The following is a 26,501-nucleotide window of genomic DNA, read 5'->3' on the forward strand; positions in this document are numbered from 1 at the left end:
ATTGACTGCCCACCCAATGTCAGGCACTGGGCTAAATCCTCTACAGTCATTTTACCACATTTGATATTCACGATTCTCTGGGGTGGGTTCCATTGTTTTGATCCACACTTTGCAGACAAAGAAACTGAGGCACAAAGAGGTAAAGTAACTTGTTCATGTCCTACAGCTAGCAGTTTAATACTTAGTAATTAATAGAATCATATCCTGGTCCCTAGTAGGCATTCAATACAATTGCACTCTGCTTTGGAAAGTACAGAAAGAGGGCAGTGCACACAAACATCCCAAGAAAACCTCATTCATTTGTGCTGTTTCCATCTAAGATTTATTATAATATGAAAGCAGGCTAGGGTAGGGTTCCTTTTTTCTCCACGGGGTGGGAAAAAAAAGTCGCTAAGCAAATATTATAAACAAGGTGAGAATATTTTTATAGGACATTTTGGAGTTTAGAAAGCACTTTGCTACCCAGGACCTAACTTCATCTCCGCAACACTCCTGAGTAGTAAGAACTGGTTTATCTTAGCCCCGATTTACAGGCAAATTTTTCTTTCCACAGAAAGCCTTTTAACCACTTTTTAAAAAAGTGGTCTTTAAGGACACAAACCTAAATCACACACAATAGCCCAAAAGTAGAAGCAACCCAAATGTCCATCAACTGATGAATGAATAAATAAAATATGGTATATACACACAAGGGAATATTAGCCTTAAAGAAAAAAAGCCCAAATTCTGACACATGCTACAACACAGATACCTTGAAGACATTATGCTAAGTGAAATAAACCAGTCACAAAAGGACACATTTTGTAGGATTCCACTTTTATGAGGCACCTAGCATAGACAGATTTATAGAGACAGAAAGTAAAATAAATAGAAGTTATCAGAGGCTGGGGGGGGTGGGGGGAGGAGGAGGGAATGGGATTATTGTTTAATGCCTCTACAGTTTCTGTTTGGGAGGGTATGCTAATTCTAGAAATGGATGGTGGTGATAGTTGCCCGACATTGTGAAGGTACTGAAGGCCACCCACTTGTATACTTAAAGATGGTTACGATGATAAATTTTGTTATGTATGACTTTGCCACGATGAAAAAAAAAATGTAAAGGAAACCAACCGCCTCAGTGCTCTCCATTCTTATTCTACTTCGTTTCTTAAGAGGAGATCCTCCTGCTTTCACAGGAGCAGCTTTAACCTAAGACCCATTTCTTGACTTTGCAGGGTTTGCTGCCTCCACTTGAAAGTAAGAAAACGTCACACCTTTAAAAATAGCTCACAATCATGCCTTTTCGATAAATACAGGAGCCTGGTATTCCCCTCAGGTATTCCAGATGAGCAAGATCTGGCAGGGAGGGGGGAGGATTGGGGGTGAGTCACTGGTTTGGCAGGTGAGGTCATCATGGGGTGACCGTCTGCATCGAGCAGGCTCCCCACCTCCCACATCTCCCATCTTCTCCCCTCAGGGGCAGCTAAGTCAACAGCCAGCTTAGCTGCAGGTCTAGCTGCTCTGCTGTGATGTTCAGTGGGAAACATTCCTCTTTATGACTCCGTGACTCAACACCCCAGCAGATGGTTCATGAAGGCTCTGGTTACCAAAGCCAGCTCTGAGGTCGAGACCCGGGACTGCCAAGTCATGGTCTATAAGCAAAAGAGGCGAGACATACATCCTTGGGAAGAGAGAGGAGGGAGCTTGTTCTCAGTTGGAATGCTAAATATCTAAGAAATGATGGAATCGTTCTACTTATCTTGATTATCCTGATTAAGACAACCTGAGAGAGTGGCACAGGGAAGAGGACAGTAAATATTTGCTAAATGATTCTTACTTTGGAGGAGTTCAACTACAAGGACAATCCCAATCTACTAGTAAAACATATATATTTTTAGGTTTTACCAACTCTGGTTTTCTCAAAGAGGCACCGGAATTAGAGCTTGATATATTTTTATGGAGTGGACACAGGCTTCATGTGGACAGTCTTGGTATCAATACAAAGAACCATGATGTTTATTATGCAGGTAATTAGGTTATTAATAAGTAGTAATGTGAAGGGACTTTCTTGGACATGTTTGTACACTCATCTAGCAACCATTAGCAGAGCTACCATGCATATAAAATGAAAGAGAGTGAGAAAGAGAAAGTTTTTGATTTATTTGTTTTGCCTTTTTCCTCTTTGGTCTCTATGTTGTTGAGTCAGTCTGATATGGTTTAAGGTACATGAGCCTTAGCATAAGACAAGTCTTGTACTAAGCAGGGATACTAGGTTGCAAGGGACATAAAATGCATTCAAATTAGCTAGAGGGGGAAGAATCCAAATGATGACTTCAGACACAGCTGTATCCAGGTGCCCAAATGATAATGTTAGGGATCTGTTGATCTAGACCTCTGAACTCTGCCTTCATAGGCCCACAAGTTGGCCAAAAATCTTCCAGTAGCTCTGGGCTTACATCTACAGGCCTAAGACCTCATTAGAAAAAAATCTTCCTTCCCAACAAAATTATCTCACAGATTAAGAACCTCACAGACTGAGAAAGAGATAGATGCTGTTTCCATAATAAAAGGTAATGGTTGCTGGGCAGGCAAAAACAATAGGTTTATACTCCCCTGTCATATATGTATACCTGTGGGAGAGAGGGTTTACAATTTAGGTGCCACTTTCCTAGTTTGTCAGTGAGTCAGTCTGGTGGGGTGAAATGTTTGTGCACTGGACTCAACAGTCCCGAGTTGAGGGCACCTGGGTGGCTCAGTTGGTTGAGCGACTGCCTTCGGCTCGGGTCATGATCCTGGAGTCCCGGGATCAAGTCCCACATCGGGCTCCCTGCTCAGCAGGGAGTCTACTTCTCCCTTTGACCCTCCCCCCTCTCATGTGCTCTCTCTCTCTCTCTCTCATTCTCTCTCTCAAATAAATAAATAAAATCTTTAAAAAAAAAACAAAAAACAGTCCCGAGTTGAAACTCTGGTTTTTCACTAGCTCTCTGGCCTCCAACAATTCACTTAAAAGTAATCAGGCTAATAATAACTACCATGTTTTGAACATGAGACAGTTGCTAGGCATTATGTGTATTATCTTGTGTACTTGACAGCTCTGAAAGGTAGTTATTATTGTCCCATTTTACAGATGAGGAAGCTGAGGTCCAGAGGGAGTAAGTGACCCACCCAAGGTCAGTAAGCTAGTAAGGGTCACTCCAGCCCAAGGCAGTCTGACTCAAAGTGGGCTCTCGGGGTTTCCCTCTCCTTGCCTGCAAAATGGGTATGAGATGGAGGAGGAGAAAGGGGTAGAGGAAGATGAAGAGGAAAGGGAGAAACAACAGTAAAATGCCCATAACAATATTAAGTATGCAGTAGATGTAGTTCTCTTTGTTTCTTCCACTCTCGTTTTCCCTTGCTTCCTTTCTCTTTCTTTTTTTGGTTACTTCATATGGTCCTGATTTTTTCCTTCTTTCCTCCCTCCCTTCTTCCCTCCTTCTCCCTCTTCCCTCCCCTCCCTCCTGCTCTCCCTCCTCCCGTCCTTCTCCCCTTTCCCCTCCACCTTTTTTCTTTCTCTATCCCCCCCCCTTTTTTTTAAAGATTTCTATTTATTTATTTGTCAGAGAGAGCGCACAAGCATGGGGAGCGGCAGGCAGAGGGAGAAGCAGGCTCCCCACTGAGCAAGGAGCTGGATGTGGGATCAGGACCAGAGCCGAAGGCAGATGCCTAACTGACTGAGCCACCCAGGTGTCCCTCTCTAGCCTCTTTTTAAAGTCCTGGCCTGGTGCAGGGTGCTATTTATGAATCACAATGGAGGCAGGATAAACACTGGGGCTCTATTCGTTGTTTACAGCACTCATCCTCACAAATATGGCACCCCTAGAGGAACCCACAGCCATGAACCCCAGGGCAGCACTCTGGCTTGCCCAAGATCAAGTTGTAGTTCACCGGGAAGGGGAAAACCAAGGGGGGTGGCACTCCTTCAATACCCACCTCATGCCTCCATGCTGGCTGATCTCTGCTTGAAAACTGCTAATTTGTTTAATCTGAACTCCACTCTGACTGAGGTCGGGCACTTGCAGGAACACCCTCTCTCATTGGTTTTGGCTTCAGCCTTTGCCTGACCTCTCGAGTCCGCCCAGAGGCCCCATGAAAGAGAAAGGAAGTGAGCACCAAGCGAAGACTGCCTTGGGGCTTTGAGATAAGCACCTTTCATTTGGACATGTTGTAACTGGAAATCAAGAGGAGTTGACATTCAGCAGAGAGAGCTGGGTTATACCCAGACCTTGGGCTGCTGGGGGTGGGGGCTGGCTCTCCCAGGTAGATGCCAGGGTGACCCCTAGAATATGGCCTTCCTGAGGAAGGATGGGTGGTAGCTGGGGCAGGGGACTTGGAAAACAGTAAGCCTCTAGCTCCTTAATAACCATTTTATAGAGTTCCTGCCTTGGGGACAGGAAGTTCACACAGGTCGCAGAGTTTCCCCCCAACACCCTCAAAATCTCCACCACTCCCAGACTCCCCCATGACAGCTCACGGAGTGTGTGTGAGTGTATAAGTCGTTCTGTACGTGCTCACAAGCCCTGTTTGGAGTGAGGGCCTTCCCCCATGCCCAAGCCCCTTAGGTCCCTCCACATGGGTTCCCCAACTAGGCGGGCCCTGAAGTGGGGTTCAGGGTCTCCCCTCTTGGGGCACCAGCACTAGCAGCAGAAATTGCCTCCTATTCACCCCTCTCCAACCTAGGGGGAAGGCCCTTGGGCAGGGGAGCCGTGGGCTGAGGAAAGGCGTCTGGTGCGGCTCCCACTTAGTGCCACCTCAACCCAGAGACAGAGCATTTGTAATCCCCACTTTATAGATGAGGAAACTGAGACCCCCAGGTTAGCTAATAGGAACATGCAGTGTCTGCTAACCGAATTAGTTTATTTCATGGACTTCAGTCCCCCCCGCCAAGATAGATGCCCGACACTGGGCACTATGATTTCCTCACCAGTGCTTCTCATACTTTAATGTACACACACATGACCTGGGGAGCTCATTAAAATGCAGATTCTGATTCAGCAGGTTCTGGGAGGGGCCTGAGATCCTGCATTTCCGACAGGACAGGTGACACCACTGCTGTTGCTCTGGGACCACACTCCAAGTAGCAAGGCTCTGTCTTCAGCTGCCTTTCCGATGAGCCTGGGAGAGAGTACACTGAAGCTCAGCACTCAAGCAGTAGCGATGGGAGGTCTAGCACTGCGCTCTCGGAATTGAGATGTGCCCTGAGGGGGCGCCTGGGGGGGCTCAGTCGTTAAGCGTCTGCCTTCGGCTCAGGTCATGATCCCAGGGTCCTGGGATCGAGCCCTACATCGGGCTCCCTGCTCAGCAGGAAGCCTGCTTCTCCCTCCCCCACTCCCCCTGCTTGTGTTCCTTCTCTCGCTGTCTCTCTGTCAAATAAATAAATAAATAAATGAAATCTTAAAAAAAAAAAGAGTTCTGGTCTAGAGCAGGGTTTGTCAATCAGGCAGGGGCGATGTTTCCCCCCAGGGAATATTTGACACTGGAGACATTTTTGGTTGTCATATCTAAGGGTGTTGCTGCTTGCATCTAATGGGCAGAGGCCAGAGATGCTAAGTATCCTACAATGCATAGGACAGCCCCTCACAACCAAGAATCATCCAGCCTAAAATGGCAATAGAGTCAACGTTGCAAAATTCTGGTCTAGAGTCATCTCCACTGTCTCTGAAATTATTTATTTTATTACTCATCTAGTCATCGTTTTGGTCCCCTCTCCTAGAATATGAGTCCCATGAGACCGGCGGTGCCGCCTGCCCCTGGGTCCTAGAACAGTGCCTGCTGTGAGTTACGCATGGCCTTCTGGAATATACATGGAGGATCTCCCTGGCCACCTGAGCCAACCAGGTGGTCTGAATCCATCCATGCAAATTAGCCCAGGCTCCCCAGCCACCAGATGTCAGAGTGCAGTAAGACTGCTCTGCCCTGCAGTCAAGCTGGGACAAGACAGATTGGAAACGTCTCGGCTGGATTGCCCTCCCAGTTGCACACGAATCAATCTACCAGCGGCAGGCATTAACCCAGGGAGCAGAGATAGGCACTGTCTCCGAAGGGCCGTCTGTCTTCTGCCCGCCTGCCCAGCCACACCCTGGCAGGACTCTCACAGATCAAGCTGCTTCGGTGTCCAGGGACTTTATTTACCACCCAGGGCCGGCTCCAGCCCATCTGATCCGCCGCCTTTCCTTAGTTGCTGGGCCCTGATGAAGCCCAGGCCCAGGCTTTCTATGGAGGAGTCATCTTCTCGTGAAGGTTCTCCCTTCACAAGAGGCCGGTGGGTGGGGAGGGTGAGGCCAGAAGAGCAACTTGGGTCCACCCAGGGCGGGCGAGGGAACGGAGCCAGAGCAGATTAACTTCTCTTGTTCAGATAACTCTTTAATCTTCGGTGTAAAGTCTCGAAAGCCACGGTTCTGGGCGCTCTCCTTTCCCACTGGGCAGGCACTCCCGAAGGTGGGGCCCTGTGCCGGTGGGAGTCAGGAGCCCAAGTTTGGCCCCGGAGCTGGGCTGTGTGGCCTCGGGCGAGGGAGGGAAGTGCTCTCGGCCTCAGTTTTCTCTTCCATAAAATGGAGGGAGGGAAGTGGGGGAGTGTGTTGTGCTGATCTTTAAATCTTCTAGCATTTCGCTCTAGTCAAAGAGTCCAGGCTCCTTAGCAGGGGCGAGTGTTACTCCCAGCAGCCTCCTGGGTCCCAGCCCACAATCTACTGCCTTGCCTTGTGTTACAAACACATCTCAAGCTTCAGCTGCAACAGCCCGCCTTCAGGTTCATTAGCGTGCCTGGCAGTTCTTTGGCCATACCCTTCTGCCCTTCCTCGGAATGTTCTGGAATAGGGCTTCACAGCATGCACGGTGGAGCACATGGCACGTGTTGACAGTGTGCCCTGCAGCAAGTTACTTAACTCTCTTTGTGCCTCAGTCTCTTCTGGGAAATGAGAATAACAAAGGTATCTGATTTATAGGGTTATTGTGCTGGTTAAGCGAGGTGGTTTCTGTACGGTTGTTAACGGTGCCAAACACCTAGAAAGCAACAGGGTAAAAAGCTCCAGTCACCATTAGTATCAATTCTAGGAACTGTTCCCACTCATCTCTCAGGAATCAGCTCAGTTGTCACCTCTTTCAGGAAGTCTTCCCTGACTCCCACCTGCCAGCTGAGGTAGCTGCCCCTCCTCTGGGTTCTGACTCACCCTGAACTCACCTTGGTCACCACCCTTATCCCCTGTGTGGTAACGGCCTGTTTACTTGTCTTGCTCCCCTCAATAGACTGTCGCTTCCTTTAGCAGAGGTTGGAAATGGACCACTTGCTGGCCCAAACTACAGGTGTGCTTTAACTGGACTGAAAGGGAATTCGGAGGCATTTTAATGGGAGGCGATTCTTTTAAAAAGTCTATGAGAAAAAATCTAAATAAAGTCTGTTTAGAAAAAAATAGGAGGATTTTGTATAAAAACCTAGATTTCCAGCTTTTCTTGGAGAATTAAAAACTGTGCTAACCCAAGCCGCCATCATCACTGGCACCTGACCCATGTCACCTTCGGCAGGCTCGAGCTGTTGTCTGCTGCAGGCCCAGCCCAGCCCCGTCCAATTAGCTCACACCCTCTGCCCCAGAAATCCAGGGAGATAAGCTATCCTCTTCATCTGGGCACTTTTGGGAGTGAAAGGGGGATGTTATTTATAACCACAAATAAACTGGACAGCCCAGGAAAAACCGGAGCATACACCCCCCACGCCCCACCCCACTCCCACCCACCCCCAACGATAGGGCAAGGGTCTGAGGCATCTTTGGGTCCCACACCACGCACTTCCTGCCACATCAATGTTCAATAAATGGTAACAGCCAGGGGCACCTGGGTGGCTCAGCCCTTAAGCGTCTGCCTTCGGCTCAGGTCATGATCCCAGAGTCCTGGGATCGAGCCCCGCATCGAGCCCCGCATCAAGCCCCGCATCGAGCCCCGCATCGGGCTCCCTGCTTGGCAGGAGGCCTGCTTCTCCCTCTCCCACTCCCCCTGCTTGTGTTCCCTCTCTCGCTGTGTCTCTCTCTGTCAAATAAATAAATAAGATCTTTTTAAAAAAATGGTAAGAGCCAGAACTGGCTTTCTTGACCATTTGTTAGCTGTGTTAACTCAGGCAGCCCTCCCAAGCACCCTGTGGCGTAAGGGCTGTTGTCTGCATTTTGCAGTTGAGGACACCGAGGCATGATAAATTAGTAACCTCTCTCCACTGCACAGCTAGGAAGTGGGCAACCAAGGCAGTCTGGGTCTAGAAGATGCCGTGTTGGCCAAATCAAGAAGCAGCTCTTAAGGTCCCTCTCAGCTCTAAAAATCTGTGGTTCTTTGCATTTTTTTTTCTTTCCTGTTAGTTTCTCCTTTCTCCCCTGAGGCTCTCCCTCCTATTGTCATGTCTCTTCTCTGACTCTTCTACTCCACGGGCTCTCCTGCTCTCTCCCTCTGCGTCTCTTCCCCTTGTTTTTGTTCTGTCGCAGCTGTCTCCTGTGCGGGCTCCCCAACGCGGTTTCTGTCCGTATTTCTCACGCCCCTTCTCTGGCTGGACTTTCTCAACGTCTCTCTTCCCATGTCTCTGCTCTCCCTCTCTCTCGCCCTCCTGCTCCTCCTGTTCTTCCTCCCCCTCTTGCTCTCAGACATTCTTACCAACCGTGACTAAACAAACACTTCTGAGGTGGAGGACTATGTTTTCAGTAACTCCCCGTTGGTCGTGGCTGGCGGGAACCGACAAGCCAGACACCGTGCCTTCTGCGCACTTTGCTGAGGACAGAGGACAGGACTGCGGACAGAGGTCCGGGGCCGGAGCTGGGAGGCTTAGACGCCAGTGGACGCACCACTCGCTCCCCACTCCCGGCCTGTGCCTCTGTCCAAGTCGGCAAAGCTGCTGCAAGCCTCTCCACAGACAGCCTGCAGAAAGGGAAGCTGCTCTGGGTTCAGGTCTTCCCTCCCAGCGGACTGACCCGCAAGTGTATCCTTCTGTTCGGCAAAAGCAGGGTGACCAAAGGACACTTGTCACAAAAGCAATCCCGCCAATGACTGTGATCAAAGTATATGAAACCAATGACTTTTGAAGGGAGAAGACAATCTTGGAATATTATTTTGAAGGCAGGGGGAAAAGGCAACATTTATTTTTTAAAGATTTTATTTATTTATTTGACAGAGAGAGACACAGCGAGAGAGGGAACACAAGCAGGGGGAGTGGGAGAGGGAGAAGTAAGCTTCCCGCCGAGCAGAGAGCCCGATGTGGGGCTTGATTCCAGGACCCTGAGATCATGACCTGAGCTGAAGGCAGACGCTTAACCACTGAGCCACCCAGGCGCCTGGAGGCAACTTTTTCTTAACAAACAAACAAGGAGCAAAGGTATGGGGTGGAAGAAAGAAAGGGGTTCTCCTCGCCTGCAACGTGTGCCAAGAATGAAGGGCAAGGCATGGCAGAGGGGAAAGAGAGAAGAGAAGGGAACTTAAACAAGAGTCAGTCAGTGGCCAGAGGAGGAGAGGTTGAGAGAGGGGGAAGGAAGGGAGAACGGGTGACAGAGATTTTTTAAATTCAAGGTGACCCTTCAGCAGCTTCAGGCTGAGGCAGCCGCCTGGTTGGCTCTGCTCGAATGAACGTGCATTTACTGAGGAAGGAAGGAGGAGGAGACGGGGACAGAGAAAGACCACACAGATGTAGATGCCCAGACTCCAATCCCAGACTGGACTCTACCCTCTTTTCACCTTGGTTTCCAAATGGGTGTTCTGGCGTGCTGGAAGGGAAGTGTTCAGACACAGCTCGGCGGGTGGCGGTGAGTCAAGGCCCCACCCAGCCTGCTGCCAGCCCAAGGGGTCCTCTGGCCTGCAGGCCTGGCAGCTGCTGGATGTTATTGGGAGAGAACGAGGCAGCAGGGGCACGGCAGGCCATTCGAGTTCACTCCAAGTGACCTGTGGCCACAGGGTCTAGCTCCAGAGCTCTGTTGCTTGGGTGGCTCCATCCATTCTGGCAATTAATGGCGAGCTGGCTGCTGAGTGTGATTTCAGTGTGAACAGTGCAAGGGAAACAGCCTTGCAGAGTGTTATCAGCCGAGCAGCCAAGATCTGTCACGGAATTATTACCCACGCGCCTCTTCAAGTGGAAGCCCTGAGAGGGCAGGAACCCCGTTGCGGACCCCCCTTCAAAACTGCACTGGACATGCAGGCTGGTATACAGTCGGAGCTCAATAATGGAATGAATGAATCTGGATGCCTTCAAATCTCCCTGCTGCACCCCACCCCACTAGCTATATGACCCTGCTCAGTCCCTTAACCTCTCTAAGCTGCCGCTTCCCCTATCAATACAATGGGATAGTACCAGTAAAAGTATAGACTTTATACTTAGTGAAATAAGGGGGTGGGGGCACCCCGTCAGTAGCTGTCGCTCAGATATGGCAGGCATGCGAACAGAGGAGATCTTTTACACTTTGCGAAATCTGCAGCTTCTGCTGCTAGTAGTTCCAGGTGGGTCATATAGATGTTACTTTTTAGGGAGGCAGTGTGGTGAGGTGGTTAAGAGCTCATGCTCTGGAGGCCCAAAACTTGGCTCCAAAGCCCGCCTCCACCCCTCATGGCCTGTGTGTCGCTGGGCAAGTCTGTTGAACAGAGCTGCCATGAGGCTTCCAAGGTCAATCCCATGCTGTCCCTGGCACGTAGTAGATGCTCAATTTGTGTTAGTCACTAGCACTGGTTTCCACCGCCAAGCCCTACGAGGCAGACAAGACCATCCCCAGGGTGCAAAAGAGGAAACCGGAGCTGGCCAGGTGGAGAGGCGTGTCTGCCAGCAGAACCAGAACTAGACATCTTCTGCCCCCAAGGCCCACCACAGCTGCCAGAAATAAGGCCGAGTTATCATCAGGCCTGCCTCCACCCCTTGCCCCGGTGGAGAAGTGAAACACAAACCACCAGTGTCAGAAAGAAGAGAAGAAGCCAGCTGAGGTGAGGAGAGTCCAGCGGCCCACAAATCCTGCCAAAAGGACGGTCTAGGACAAGGTCAAGTGGAGGACGGCGAGAGGGTGGGGGCAGTGGGAGGATAGTGTGACAAGAAGGGGACTGGTGGCTGAGTCGGCCAGTGGCAAGGGGTGAAAAGCCGATCCTGAGAATGCGGAAGGAAGCCCTTTTATCAGCGTTAACAAGAACAGAGAGGGAAGTTGTTTGCATCTGGTCAGATACCTCGGCTATGACCTCCTGTCTGGAAGAGAAGGGTCCCTGCAAGCTTTGCTTTCAAAAGTCTCTTGGGAAAAAACACATGGCCCCGATTCTTAGAAGCTGCCCTCACCCCAAGTGCATAAACGTCTCAGCTACTCTTTGACCGGCTCCGAGGGGTGGGCCTTCTGCTTGCTGTACCTTCAGGATCTCAGGAGAGTTGACATTTCCCAGGCTTTCAGCCCATCCATTTTATAGGTGCAAGACTGAGGCTGGAACCTGGCCTCTCCGGTCCTCACTCTGCCATTAGCCAGCTCTGGGATCCTGGTGGCTTCACTTGGCAGGCCTCAGTTTTCCCATCTGCAAAGTGGACATGTTTAGACTACATCTTCCTTTCAGCGCTTCCTCTTCTTTTCCCTCCAGACAGTGTGGAATTAGAAGGCAAAAGTCACCCTGATCAAATGGTGTGGATTAGTAATAACCCAGCACTGAGGTCAGCCTCTGGAAGCAATTTAAGATGGCCCGAGGATCTGAGATTCCAAACCCCGCAGGCAAGCAGAAGTGTTCCCTCCCACACTGGGCCGCCTCCCTTCCTGAGCAATTCTGCTCCCATTCTGTGGGTGAAGCAGCTGTGCCTTCTGCAGAGTTTTGATGCCAAGCACATCATAGGTCTTAGACCAGGCAGGATGCTCCATCTGTACTGAGCACTTACTGAGCACGAGCCAACGGTAACCACGTCTTTCCTCCTCACAACAAGCCTAGGTGAGACACACACACTTCCTCTATGCATTTTATATCCATGGAAGCTGAGGCCCACAGGGGCACCTTACCCAGGTCACATAACTGCAGGCAACAAAGCAGAGGTTCAAACCCAACCCCTGCCGGAGCCATCCCATTGAAATCAACACCAGGTGATTGGGATATGTGTCATTTTCTTCCTCTTTTAATTTAAAACATTTCCCCCCTTGTCAAGAACACAGATTACTTGCATTTTAAAAGGGAGTACTACCAATCAAAGCATTTCCAAATAACACGGTAAGTTGTCTGGAATTTGATTTAAACGAATCCAGTTTGGGGGGAAATATAAACAAAGCAAATGGTGCAGGAATGGGTATTTCTTGAAGCTGGGTCTTGGGTGGGAGGTTCTTTATACTGTTCTCTCCCATTGCAAAAGTGTTTGAAAATGTCCCTGATCCTTTAAAAATATAATTTACATTTAGCATGTGAAGAATAATTAATTCAGGAGAAGCGAAGTGGCCCTGGGAAAGGCCCTGTGCTGGGGGTGGTGGTGGGGCATCACCCACAGCTGAGAGCACTTGAAGGGCGCCTCGAGAAGGCATTCATTACGGCCTCCAGGTTCTGCTCTCCCTGGATCACAAGGGCCCTCTCTGCATCCTAGAGAACAATCTGCCCCCAAACTGCCAGCCAAGTGGCGATGCGTGTTAGGGTTTCTGAAGCCCCACTGTGGTTTTGTGATGGAGTTTGGAACCATACGGGGTTCACGTTCACCCAGTCGGGATATCTGGGGAGTCTCTTATCAACATGCCGGCAAAGGCACAGGGTGTATATGTCCTGGGGCGCCCAGGAAATTGGGGAAGACCAGATCTCTGACTTCCACATGATTGCCAGCTTGTCTGGAGCGGCCCCTCTCCATGGGCCCCCGAAGGCCTAGTACCCTCTGCCCTTGCCTTCAGCCAGTGTGCCATGGGAACCCCACGTGTCCCTCCAGGCACCCCCAAAACAAGGATACCTCCTGTTTGCAACCTTCCTCGCCTGCAACTGCTCCTTCCTCAGACAAGTGGAACTCACCTCTCTATTGGCCTTCATTCTATTAAGCTGTGATTGGGCACTTATTCAATGATTGAGCACCAACTATATGCACTGGGGTGATAGGTGATAGCACATAGCAAGTGCATAGATAGACAGATGAAAGGGGGCGTAGATAACATACACAGCATGGAACAGACTTGGTACCTATGCCCCAAGGGCTTCTAATTTCCCAGGGGAGAAAGGCAATCATCAACTATTAATACTATTAATCACTGAATTATGAGTCTGACAAGGGCTTTAGAGAAGTGCGGCAGCTGTGAGGGCACGTAAGGGAGAATGAGGTCTGATGGGGTGGGGGCATGCAGAGGATTCAAAGTAGGCTTCTTGGAGAGAATAGTGTCTCAACTGGGATCTGGAGATTTGAGGCATTCGCTGGTCAAACAGGGAAAAGAGGTTATTCCTGACAGAGGAAACAGCATGTGCAAAGGCCTTCCGGCTTAGTGGAAGGAAGTGAAGGAACATAGTATGGACTCTGTAGTCTTAAGGAGTATGAGTGGGGAGGAGATCATAGAGCTGGATGAGAAGGAGCTAATGGCAGATAGTAAAGGAGCTTGAAGGCCAAGTTAAGGATGATGAGGTACTCATGAGGGTGTGTGTGTGTGTGTGTGAACATTGTTCTTTTAAGCCTGAAACGACCACTCTGGTTATGGGGACTTGAATGGCTCAGAGCAGGGCAAATGTGGATGCTGCTGGGCCTGGACTAGCAAGCTCAAATGGCACATTTGTGAGATGTCGGAGAAAGGACTTTTCAGGGAAGACACAGCCCTCTAGACCCATGTTTAGGAAATGGAACCTGGCTTGAATTTCAGCACCCATGAACTCTGAGCCTGCACCCTTGTTCAGTGAACAGCTTTACAATGGACTTGGATTCTGGGAAATAGAGAAATCAGAATGCTACAGAACATCTGTTGACAAATCTGCCTCCTCCACTTTCAGTATCTTGAATTCTGAGTTCTTGAGTTCCATATTCATTTTTGTAACCCCAGTGCACCATAGGACATGCTCCAAATGTTTGCTGAATGGATCATTCTTTGACCACATTTTTTCCCTTTAGACTTTCTGTCCTCTTGTTCTTTTCTTTTTAATTCATAATGGCTTCCTTTTAATGCACACCTGTTAGGTGTTAGGAAGCGCTGTGTTAGACATTTTGCCTTTTTAGTCTTCCAAATATCTTGTCCTCTGTCCATTCGACAGTGACTGTGGCCATGGTCACACAGCCAAGAAGGTGGGCAGGGAGCAGGTCATACTGTGTGTGAACCTTTCAAGTCCTAAGGGCATGGAGACAGGGTAGGCAGCAGCACCCCTTCTGGTAAATATTCTTGTGGTTGAATCTCTAAACTTTGAACCCTAGAATGTCAGAGCCGAAATGGACCATGTGGGGCCTCATATTATAGATGGGTCACCGAGGCCCAGAGAAAGGCTGGAAATTGCTTGAAGTCACTGAGTAAGTCAGAGCCAGAGCAGAACTGGAAACCAGGTCCCCTGACAGGTTTGGAAGAAGTAGATAGATATCAGCAGTGGAGATTAGAAGAGAAAGACCAAGGGGGGAAATAGCTCTCTCGCGATGGTATCTGACGCCGATAGCTATCTGTGAGACTGCCAGGGGTTAGCACAGGACACCGGAGAGTCCTTGGAGACTATCTGAAGGGGAAGAGAAGGGAGAGAAAACAGGACTTCCTCAAGGAATGGGTGGGTCTCTAAACTGGAATCCATCTGGATCCAGCCTGGCCATGAATGTCTCAGACCCGAAGTGCAGTTTCTGGTTCTGGGCCTGGTCAGTCTGGGGACCCCTGGCCGCGAGCCAGGACAGCCTTCACCGCCAGCAGCAAGCCTCTGATGGCCTGCTGTGAGGGCAGAGGAGGAAGGCAGAGAGAAGGCCTGGTTCCCCTTCCCGGGGGCCTCCGCCACAGGCACCGTCTGAGGGGCCCCGCTCCGGTTCTCTGTCGGTGTCTGCTCGGGGTTTTCCTGGTTCTGGGTCTCTATCACAGCTCCTCTTATGTCACATTGCCTCGGGTCCCACTAGCGTTGCCCTGAGCTGGAAAATCCCTCAGAGCCCTAGCCGCCTGTGACCATAAAGGCAGGAAACTGTGACATGGAGGCACGCAGGGTGTGAGGTTTATTCTTGGTGTGTGGTTGGGAAGGGCGGGGCTGAGCAGGGGTGGAGTGGGATGGGATAGTCAGGAGAGAAAAGAGAAATCCAAAAAGAAGGAACCCCAGAGGATTTCAGACTAGTTTTCCTTCCCAGAGTGTCACCTTTGCTTCCGGCTCCCGGGATTGTCTCCCTACCTTGGGACTCCATGGAACCTCTTGGGGGACATCTCAGGATCCAGGGTGCAGCTTCTCAATTCGGGGAGCCCGACCTATGGGGTCCGATTAGTAGTAGCAATGGTAGTAATGCAAGTAAGAGTTGTCGTTAATCAAACTCTTTCTAGATGCCAGGCTTTGTGTACCTAGTACAGTGCCTGACACACAGGGAGCCCTCAATAAATGGCAGCCTTGTTTTAATCCACATGTCCACCTAAGAAGTAGGTATTACTCCCATTTTATAGATGGGATAACTAAGGCCCAAAGAGCGTAAGTCATTTTCCCACCGTCATACAGCTATTCATTTGTCTGTGGACTCAACAAATAGGTATCGATCCCTCCCATGTGGTGGCCACTGTCCTAGGTGAGAGGAATAGAAATCCGAGCACAGTTCCTGTTATCAAGTTTATTTGTGTATGTTCTAGTCAAGGGCGAACAAATAAGCAAATCAGCAAGGAAAGCAATTGTAGATGGGGTTAGGAAGCAAGCAAGGCAAGGAAGTATAGATTGTGAGCATGGTGGTGTTTAGCAAAAACGGTAAGGGAAGGCTTTTTTTCAGAGGTGCCATTTGAGCTATGGTGGGATGGGTGGGAAGGAAGCTGGGAAAGGCTGTTCTCAGCAGGACAAACAGGGAGAGCCAAGGCCCTTGGGTGGGAAAGAAACTGGTGGATTTCTAGGAAGTCCAAGGAGGGACTGAGGTGAGCAAGGAGAAGCATGGGAGGAGGGGAGGTGGGGCAGCAGGGCCTGGGTCACAGCAGCCTTCTAGACCACGGGAAAGGGACAGTTTTGTCAGGGGCTGTCAGTAGCAGAGGTTGGATTTTCATCCATAAATTCAGGCCTCCACGGCCAGCCCAGGCTCTGTCCTTGGCCCAGGCCTCAGTCCTGACTCGCCTGGGTCCCTGCTGTCCATGACCCTCTCCACTCGCAGAGGGTCATGGGCCAGGCAGAGCCACTCTCATTTGCCCAGCTCAGAAGCCTCTCAGGCCTGCGGGTTCCCCACTGAACAACAGGAACAAACTCGGGTTATCAGACAATCAGGCCTAAGGAAGCCATTCCAACCCAAGACCCTTCCTTCCTGGCTCCCCGCACCCTTCTGCATCTTCCCCTGCTTCCACTCACCATTCCCTCACGGTAGAGTCAGCATTGGCCTGACTTGCGTTCAAATCCTACCCTCCTCATCAGTGGGACAGTGGGCAAGTGCCTTCATCACCTCTCCAAGCCCCCTTCCCTGCCCTGGGAAGTGGGGTAATACCCGTGTGCTCTCATAGGGACGTGGGTGAACACAAATTAGGACAGGAGGAATATCGGCACATGTTGAGAGCCTGCTCTGGGTCAAGCATATGCTCATTGCTTTACAGGCATTAACTCACTTCATCCTTGTATCAACAACATGGGAGAGCTATTGTCAGAGCCAACTCCGTGGGCGTGTGGCCCGTGCAGTCACACAGGGCCACCCCGCACTTCAAAGGGCCCCGCGCTTGGTTTTATACTCAGCCATCGCCATCTTGAAAGTCTTGATTTTTCAATGAGGAGCCCCACATTTTCGTTTTACCCTGGGCCCTACAAATGATGCTGCTGAACCTGATTATGATATATTCATCCAAATATTCAAGAGGTATTTATTAAGCCAGGCACGGTTGAAGACCCTGAGGAGATAGGAGTGAACAAACAGAATTCTCCACCCTCATGGAGTTTACTTGCATCCCCTGCCAGGTGAGAGAAAGGAAGTTCCAAGAAGGTAAGTACTTGCCCAAGGTCACACAGTGAGAAAGCGGGTGCCCAGCTTCCAACTCAGAGCTCATGACTGCAATTCCAGCCCTCCCCACCCCCCTCCCTGACCCCACCACCAGCACCACACCAGCCGCCCCAGCATAGGGCTGGAAAGTGTCTAACGGGATGCCAGGCAAACAAATAGCAGATACTGTTCCAAGAGCTTTAAATGTATTAACTCATTTAGTTAGAACAACCTCATTTTAGAGACAAGGAGATGGAGTCTCAGAGAGTTTCAGTAACTTGCCCAGAGTCACGGTGCTGGTAAAAGGCTGAAATTAAGAACCCAAGTAGACTGGCTTAGAGCCACACTCCTGGCCACGCCAACACATTGCCTTTTGAAGTAATCATTTAGAAAATATGACTTTTATGATTATTTTCATCACCACTGTTTTCATTTTTGTCTCTGGAGGCCCCATGCACACATGAGGCATGACCCAAATCAATTCATGCAGAATGAAAGGATTAACACAAGAACGAGCAGACTCATTCGACATATGCCCCACCCCCCACAGCACCCCAACCATCCCAAATCTGACACGATTTATCACCTTGACACCCAGCTTCTCTGTCTTGCCTTGAGCCAGTGATGAAATCTCTCAGTGCTCAGGATGTAGAACACAGGGTCGCGTCTTCCAGTAAACAGGCGGGGGCTTGCAGGGAGGGGGTGCCGCGGGGAGGAGTTCACAGCGATGGTTATCACTGAGTAGAAGCTTTCCTTTTCCTCCCGACGTGATGACGTGATGACGGGGCTCTTGAGGCAGAGGTTCCCTCCCCCTAAAGGCTGTCGCTGTTCAGAGGGTCTCCTCTCCCATGCGTGGGCTGATTTGAGGACCGTATCTGTCGGGCAGGCTGTAAGCACCGGGTGGGTTCTAGGACTCCGGAGGTGACCCCTGCCCGGGCTGGACATTATGCTCACTGATGCCTGACATCCCCTGTCATTCATTCATTATTCAGCAAAGAGTTATTGCGTGCCTACGATGTGTCAGGTACTTTTCTAGGACCTGGGGAATAAAACACAAAAATCCCTGCCCTCGGGGGGCTAATATTCTTGTCCAAGATATTGCCACTGGAAATTCTTTCGAATGGATGACAGACGTTGGGAATTTTACCTTGTTGGGTGCTGGATATTTTTTCACTCTTATAAATATTATCAAGTTTTGTCAGGACACAGTTAAGGCACTTTTTAATTGTTTCAGGTGGGAGAGTAGAACTGGCCCCTGTTACTCCATTTTGTCCAGAATCAGTTTTTCTTTAATGAGAAAGGCTCTAGGCCTGGGAGAGGTAAGACTTGAAAGCCCATAAGTTATTTATACCTTCATGGGAATGACTTTCTAAGATCCTTCTGAAGCACTGTAGTAACAGGAAGTGAAGAACTGGAAGACACTAGCGTAGAATGTAGGACCCAGAAGAAAAATCCAAAAATGCTCATGGAGGGGCGCCTAGGTGGCTCAGTTGATGAAGTGGCTGCCTTCAGCTCAGGTCATGATCCCAGAGTCCTGGGATTGAGCCCCATGTGGGGCTTTCTGTTCAGCGGGGAGTCTCCTTCTCCCTCTCCCTCTGCCCCTGTCCCACTCTCCGCCCCCAAACCCCCCTCACCGGCTTGTGCCCTCTCTTAAATAAATAAAATCTTTTTTAAGGATTTTATTAAAAAGATTTTATTTATTTATTTGAGAGAGAGAGAAGAGAGGGAGAGCACAAAGGGAGAGTGAGAGGGAGAAGCCGACTCCCCGCTGAGCAGAGAGCCCGACATGGGACTCTATCCCAGGGTCCTGGGATTATGACCTGAGCCGAAGGCAGACACTTAACCGACTGAGCCACTCAGGTGCCCCTCAAATAAATTAAATCTTTTTTTAAAAAATGCTCATGGGGCCATTATTTCATTTTAATTCACACCATCTTGCAAGTCTGCTGCTAGGTCAAGGGCTTCTTTCCATTTTATAGATGAGGGATGAGCCTTGGATTGTTTAGATGACTGGCTCAAAGCTAGGCACATGGTTAAGACCCAGGGCTATGACTTCTCCCCTAGAGTTCCTTCCAACAAACCTTGGGTCAGGGGTCACCATCCAGAGAGGGAGAACAAAGGGCATCTACGGTCCCCAGCACTTGTACCGACTTGGTTAGTTCACACACGGCTGGCCTTGCCCCTTCTGCTTCAGGTTTTTCTGAGAAACAGCCTCGGGGCCAAAGCCAGTACAGTTCCTTGTCCTGGCAGCAGCAGCTACAGGTTAGGAAGACTGAGCAATCTGACAGGAATGTAGATGCCATGAGAGCAGGGACTGCATCCGTTTCAGTGACCCCGGGGCCCCAGTGCCTAGCACAGCTCCTGACTCCTAGTAGGTTGTCAAAGAATATTTGTTGGACAACAAAGCACGAAGGAAGGGATTTGGGGGTTACGCAGACAATAATGAACACCTGTCTCAGTTACTTCAGCTACCAAGTAGAGTGATGATCCCTGACTTATAATGCTGCTTTTCAATTTTGTTGATGTATTTTATGCTCCATGATGGCGGGGGCTTATGTCTGTTTTATTTAAGTACTGCTCTATCCCCAGCATCTAAAACAGTACCCGCCACACAGTAGTAGGTCCTTAAGAACTACGAATTGGGGGCGCCTGGGTGGCTCAGTCGTTAAGCGTCTGCCTTCAGCTCAGGTCATGATCCCCGGGTCCTGGGATCGAATCCCGCATCGGGCTCCCTGCTTGGCGGGAGGCCTGCTTCTCCCTCTCCCACTCCACCTGCTTGTGTTCCTGCTCTCGCTGTTTCTCTCTCTGTCAAATAAATAAATAAAATCTTTAAAAAAAAAAAAAAAAAGAACTACGAGTTGGGTGAAGGGATAAGAGGGAAACATCTAGGCTTCAGTGAAATGTGTACCTAATAGGTCCCAACATAGCCCTCTGGTTAAGAGCAAGGAATTTGAAGTCATTCCCGAGTTTTACCCCGACTCTGTCACTTATTAGCTATATGACCTCCAAAAAATCTGAACCTCAGTTTTCCCCAGGACATGTGATGAGGGGAGTCATCTTCTCTGCATGAGGTGTTCTGAGGATTAATTAAGAGACGTTCTGTGTATAGAGTGCTTAGCATAGTACCAGGAACAAAGAAAATGCTCCAAAGTTATTTAAGAGTTCAGGTGTCTAAGAGTGAGGGTGCATTTTTTTAAGGGCCATTTTTCTCCAAAAGAACTTTTATCCCTGAGACTCCCCAAAAAGACCCCAGAGGTTGTTCTCCTGAAAGATGAGGCTGCCTGGAAAATGAATTTTCTTCAAATCTCCTGTTGGCAACTTGGAAACCCCTTGAGCCCGCAGGGCAGCACCCCGTCCTGCCTCGCACCAGCTCGATCCTGATGCAGCCGGATTCGCCGTGGGGGCACCAGCCTCTGCCCAGCGTCCTGGTCTACAGCAGCCCTTTGAAATTGGGATGTGCCTTTTCTTGTCTGGTTGGCCTGGCCTCAAAGCTAATAAGCAGCGCGTTGCCACACCAGGGTGAAGTGGATGCTCGAGAGAACACCAGGGGAGATAGTGAGTGAAATCTAGTCCCCCAGCGAAGGCGGCCAGCAGATAAAGTGACCTCCTTGGGCTCTGCCATTCCCACTGTGGCTCATCCACCCTCATCCATGGATCTAGTCCAACTCACAGGTCGGAGTTCTGGGCTTCCTGTCCTCAGCTTGTGAAGCCTGTGGGTGTCATAAATATTTGTCAATTTTTGCCTTAGAAACGTTGGTCATTATCAAGGAATATCGCATGGCTTTGAAAAGAACAGCCAATGAAGCTGATCTTGCTGTAGACTGCAAGGCGGGGGGCGGGGAAGGGGGGAGCCATCCAAAGGGTGATTAGACAAGCCTCTAACACCAGAGGCTGAGACGACTCAGAAGGTAGGAAGGGTGCAGGCCATAGAGAACGCTCTCAATTCATGAAAGCAATTATTCTGTTGATTTAAGAAGGAGATTCCAGGGGCACCTGGGTGGCTCAGTTGGTTGAGCACCTGACTCTTGCTTTCAGCTCAGGTCATCATCTCAGGGTCCTGAGATGAGCCCCACATTGGGCACGGCACTCAGTGCAGAGTTTGCTTGTCCCTCTCAGTTCCCCCACTCGCGCTCTCTCTCACTCTCAAATAAATAAATAAATAAAATCTTCCAAAAAAGAAGGAGATTCCGGACCTAAGTGTCCCTATTTCCTTGTGACATTCAGAAGTCCAACTCATGTTTGAGGCTCATTCACACCTCACTTCTTTGGGAATCTTTCTGGAGTGTAAGTTTCCTAGGCCTCACTACTTCTCGGTGCTTTCCTCCCCATCTGCTCTTCTCCACTGCCAGCTCCCCTAAAACACAGGTGTATGTGTGTGTCTTTAGCTAGCTGGTGTGCTTTCACTCATTCATTCAAAAATAGGCAGTACGGGCCAATGGTTAGGAGTGCACCTGGGAGCCAGAGGGCTAGACATCGCTCTGACAGTTGCTAGCCTGCCCACTTCCAGGTAAGTGGTAATTTACCCACTTACTCTCTCAGCCTCAACCCTCTCATCTCTAAAATGGGCATACGGTACCAACCTCATAAGGCTGGGTGACAGTCAGCTAAATGAATACCCACAAAGCATTAGAAGAGTGCCTGGCATATAGTAAGCTCTCAATAAATAAGATACACATTGTTCTTATTCTATAATAGCCGAGGCCAAAAGGAGAAATGTGGGACGATGAATCTGGGAGTATAACTCATGTAAGCCCAGGAAAAGCAGAAGTGCAGCCAGCCCTTGGGACAACGGAAGGGCTTTCCCTTGCTCTGTCTATCTCTCTTTGTCTTTCTGTCTCTCCCATCTTGTCTTTGCCTGTCAGCTTCATTCCCACAAACCAGCCCCTTCTATGGGGCAGGAAACATGGCCACCAAAGCATCCTATTTCTTTAGAGAGAACCTGAATTTTCTTCCCTAGATCCAAGGCTTCTACCCTGCCTCCAAAATCGCAGGGGAAGACTCTGATTGGTCCAGCTTGGATCATGTGTTTATTCCCTGGGTCAATCAACTATGGGGGGAGCGGGAGGGAGAGATGGAGTTGCATAGCACAGATGTGGCCACCAGGGGGCCTTTACCCAGGTATCAGGACCCCCTCTCCTCCCCCACCCCCATGAGGGAAACCCCCACTTCAGCCCCTGAGAATATCTGATGCTGTCTTCTTACCACACGTCACACTTTATTGTGTACTGGCCTAAACGAATGTCATGTCCCCAAGCAGACTACAAGCTCCCTAAGAACAAAAATGATGTTGGATACTATTTTCATTCTTCTCTCTTCCCTCTCACCCTGCCCGTCACACACAGGGTGGCAACATCAAGCACACTGCTAGTCACATGGTCATGGAATGTCCCAGATAAGGAAAGAGATTGAAGAACTAAAACACAGAGACAGCAATTTGCCCAAGGTCACACAGCTCCAACTAGACTCCAGGTCTCCTGCCCTGTGATTTCTGATAGATTTCCCTCTCTCCTAGGGTAAAGGCTCCAGTCCTCATCCCCACAAGAAAATCTCCACCTACCCCAGTCACTTGCTGCCTCCGCGGGCTTATCTCTATGTTCTATCCATCTTCAAGGTGCTTATTATTTTATTATTTGTATAGTTGCCCTCACTGACCCCCTCTCCTCTCATTAGAGATAAAGGGATTTGTGACTCTGCCTTCCAGCCAGGGTGGCTTGCTTTCTGAAGTTTGCCTCGCCCCCCTCACCTTCTAGGCTTTCCCACTTGTGGCTTCCTCCGCCTGGAACACTGCATTGGTTTGCTGGGGCTGCTGTAACAGAGGACCACAGATTAGCAGAAATTTGTTCTCAAGTTGTGGGGGCCAGAAAGTGCAGAATCAAGGTGTCGTTGGCAGGGGTGGTTCCTTCTGAGGGCTTCGAGGGAGACTCTGCTCCTGGCCTCTCCCCCAGCCTCTGGTGAATTGCTGGCCACCTTTGGCGTTCCTTGGCTAATAGATGCAGCCCTCTGATCTCTGCCTTCGTCCTCACATGGCCTCCTCCCTGTATCATGTCTGTCTTGGCATCCAAATTGCCCCTTTGTATAAGGACACCTTATTGGATGAAGGCCCATCCTAATGACCTCAAGCAAGGTTGACTTGCTTACCTCTGTAAAGACCCTATTTCCAAATAAGGTCACACTCTGAGATACCGGGGTGTTAGAACTCCAACATCTTTTTCAGGGAGGGGGGACACAGTTCAACCCATAACAAGCACCATTCTCACCCTCTTCCTCACTCCAACTTCCCCCAGACAACTCCTCCTTATCTGTTCTATCTCAGGCGAGCCTTCTCTGACACCAGGCCCTGATGCCTTCTCTTGCATACTCTTCCTTCATATTTTTCGTGGATTGTTGGTATCTGCTTATGTAATTACCTGGAGAGTACCTGTGTCCGCCCCTCAGACTCTCCACGAAGACAGAAACATGACTGTTCCGTGCACTGCTACACCCCCAAAGCCCAGAATCTGGGCTATCAGTAAAGGGTATCAGCAAATATCTGTGGCCTGGATGAATGGTCTAGTGAGAGAGGTTAGTCCTTGCGAATCACAAAAATGATGAGGTCAGAGCCTCAGAGGCAGAGAGAAAGAATTTGCTCCATGAGCCACCAAGGGCCAAAACCCCACCCGCACACACCCTTCCCACCTTTGACTAATGGTCGTCGCCTCTCCCTCCCCCAGTTACACTGGGAGAATCCATGTCAGCAGAGCTGTGCAAACCTCAGGGAAGCTGGGGGTGAGTCAGAAGGGATGGTAAAGTGAACGGCTCTGAAACCCAAGCCCTGGCACTGAGCTGGGCGTGGGGGCAGGTTCATGGAAGGTAACAGTGCTTGCTTTAAGATTCCGGGGGCCCTCGGCAGCAGCATCTTCAGGAAAGCATTCTAGTTGGTAAGGGGCCAAGAATGCCCCAAGCTCCAGGTTGCTGGGGGTGCTGTGCCACCCCAGCCTGCAGAGGGTGGCAGGGTGGACTTCCTTGTGTACACCCCTTCCCCAGCGGCCATTCTGGGCTCACCTGTGTAGCAGATGCAGATACAATCTTTGTGGCCTCCACGTTCTCTCGTTCTCTCATGTAGGGGAGGGACACCTTCATCCTGCTCCATTGAAGCAACTCGACCTACCCCCCAGCATAAGAATTCCAGCCCCCATGCTTCCCAGGACCCCCTGGGAGCATGCCCTAGGCAGTAGAATCCCAAAGGGAGAAAAGAAGCCCTCCCAAAACCCAGCCCAGGACCACGGCCAAGCTGGAAAAAGTGACTTGCCGGCCAGTCACCACGTTTTTCCCCAGTGAAAGGCTGACTCATTGCAACAGGCCTGGGCTGGCTCAGACTCGAGCCGGTGGCTTGGAACATGCCTGGACAGTGAGCGCCTTGTCTGAAGGGCTGGTCCATGGGAAGCCACGGGTCAGGGGAGACCAGGCCACTGCCCCGGGAAACACCCGAACGCGGCCTCAGGAGCCCCTAGAGAAGCAGGGTGGCGGGGCCTTCCTCACCGCCCCTCCTAAACTCTTGGAGGGTGGCATAGTACCTACGCGCTGGGGAAGGTCTGGAGAGGTCCTAAGACCCCAGGGGGAATTAAACCCTAATATCCTGAGGCATAAATGTCATGGTGCTCCCTCCCCATAGGAAATTCAAACAGAAAACAACACTAAACAAAATAAATGTAGAAAAACCCAATAAGGTCTTGATTGGCTTCATGAGATTATCTCAATGGTTTTTTCGGAAATATCAAAAAGAAATTATTTTCCAGTGTTGGGGGGCCATGGAAGGGAGCCAGGGCTGCTTTCCCAGGGCCCTTAGTGCACCTGCCTTTTGGGTAATTCGGCGCCAGGCACAGAGAGCAGCTTGTCCCTGGTGGATGCCCCAGAACCTCTTCACTCCTCAGGACATCGTCCGTGTTGTCATCCAAGGCTCTTTGGCAAGGACTTTTGAGTCATATGTTGGCTTAAATCCTGGCTGTGCCATCTGCCTGCCATGTGACCTTGGGTAAGTCATTTGATCTCACTGAGTCTCAATTTCTGTACATGCAAAATGGAAATTACACAACGTAGTGCCCTAGTACAGTACTTAGCACAGAGTCTCGGGTATATGCTAGGTGTCTCCCAGCTTCTCCCTTTGTCCCCTACAAAGCTTCTCTCAGGAAAGAATGTCATCAGTCATTCACACTTTAACGTGAATAAGCTCCTACCAGTGCCCTTCGTTCTTTCCATTCATTTATTCCACAAATGTTTGGGTACATGCCATGTGCCCGATTTGAGCCAGGTGCTATTTAATCTACGTACAGATTTTTCTTTTCATCCTCACAACGGTGTCTACAAGATCGCTAATATCCCCATTTAGTGGTGGAGGATACTGAGTTTCAGGAAGGTGAAAGAATGTTCCCAAAGTCACCCAGAAGAGCCTGGGTTCACTTGTTCATGCAGGAAACATGGGCTGAATTTTTGCTCTCTTTCAGGAGAGGTGCTAGGGACACAGCAGTGAAGGAGTTGGACCCCTATCTTAAGACTCTGGCCACTGTGTGCATTTGTACCTTTTGTCATCGCTCTAATTGTGAAAGTCCCGTTCAAAGCTTGTGCACGTGGGCAGGGAGAGCCTCTCCCTTCCTTCCAATTGACTGTCTGAGGGAGTTGCCTTCTTCCTACTGTGCGGAGCTGATCCTACCCAAGGCTGAGCTGACAAGCCAAAAAAACCTCCTGCCTTTTCTTTCCACATCATTCTGGGGCTCTGCTGAGTGCGGATTTCCAAGACTACCTCAGAAGAATTCCATTATTCCATTCTTGTCCTTTTTTTTTCTTTTGCACTTCATGATATATATTACAGAAACGACACATGTTCATTATTTAAAAAAAGAAAAAGAAAATACAGAAAAGCGAAAATTCTCAAATAATCACTCTAAGTCCTGCTAAGATGGTTAAAATTTTGTTATATTGTCTGCCAGACCTTTCTCTTATGCAATTCCTTTTTTTTTTTTTTTAAGATTTTATTTATTTATTTGACAGAGAGAGACACAGCGAGAGAGGGAACACAAGCAGGGGGAGTGGGAGAGAGAGAAGCGGGCTTCCCGCGGAGCAGGGAGCCTGATGCAGGGCTCGATCCCAGGACTCTGGAATCATGACCTGAGCCAAAGGCAGATGCCCAGCGACGGAGCCGCCCAGGCGCCCCTCTCTTATGCAATTCTAATACAATTAATAATGATAAGAATAATGGTGATTTTCACTAATTTTCACTAACTCCGACACAGAACTTCCTCTGGGCCAGATACTATTCTAAGCATTTTAGACATTTTAACTAAATTAATCCTTACAGCAACTCAGTGAGCTGATAATTATTGTCCTCATTTTACAGGAGTGGAAATTGAGGAAGAGAAAGAGAAAACTTAAAAGTATAGATGCTATTCTTTATTTTAAAAATGGGATCATTCTGAAGATACTGTTTTGTGACCTACTTTTCCCCCCT

At 49.6% G+C, this 26,501-nt stretch overlaps 1 long non-coding RNA gene across 1 annotated transcript; it reads right to left on the minus strand.

Annotated features, from left to right (window-relative positions):
* Window positions 1-5,369: 5,369 nt before the first annotated feature.
* LOC123833607 (uncharacterized) lies at window positions 5,370-24,759 on the minus strand. Its single transcript, XR_006788305.3, has 4 exons — window positions 24,062-24,759; window positions 17,607-19,825; window positions 11,353-11,511; window positions 5,370-7,017 (listed from the first exon to the last, which is right to left on the minus strand). It is a non-coding gene; the product is annotated as an uncharacterized LOC123833607 (long non-coding RNA).
* Window positions 24,760-26,501: the final 1,742 nt, after the last annotated feature.

The sequence above is a fragment of the Mirounga angustirostris genome, unplaced genomic scaffold (genome assembly GCF_029215605.1).
Source record: "Mirounga angustirostris isolate CCGP_5_RB_7025 unplaced genomic scaffold, mMirAng1.0.hap1 SCAF_1, whole genome shotgun sequence".
NCBI lineage: Eukaryota > Metazoa > Chordata > Mammalia > Carnivora > Phocidae > Mirounga > Mirounga angustirostris.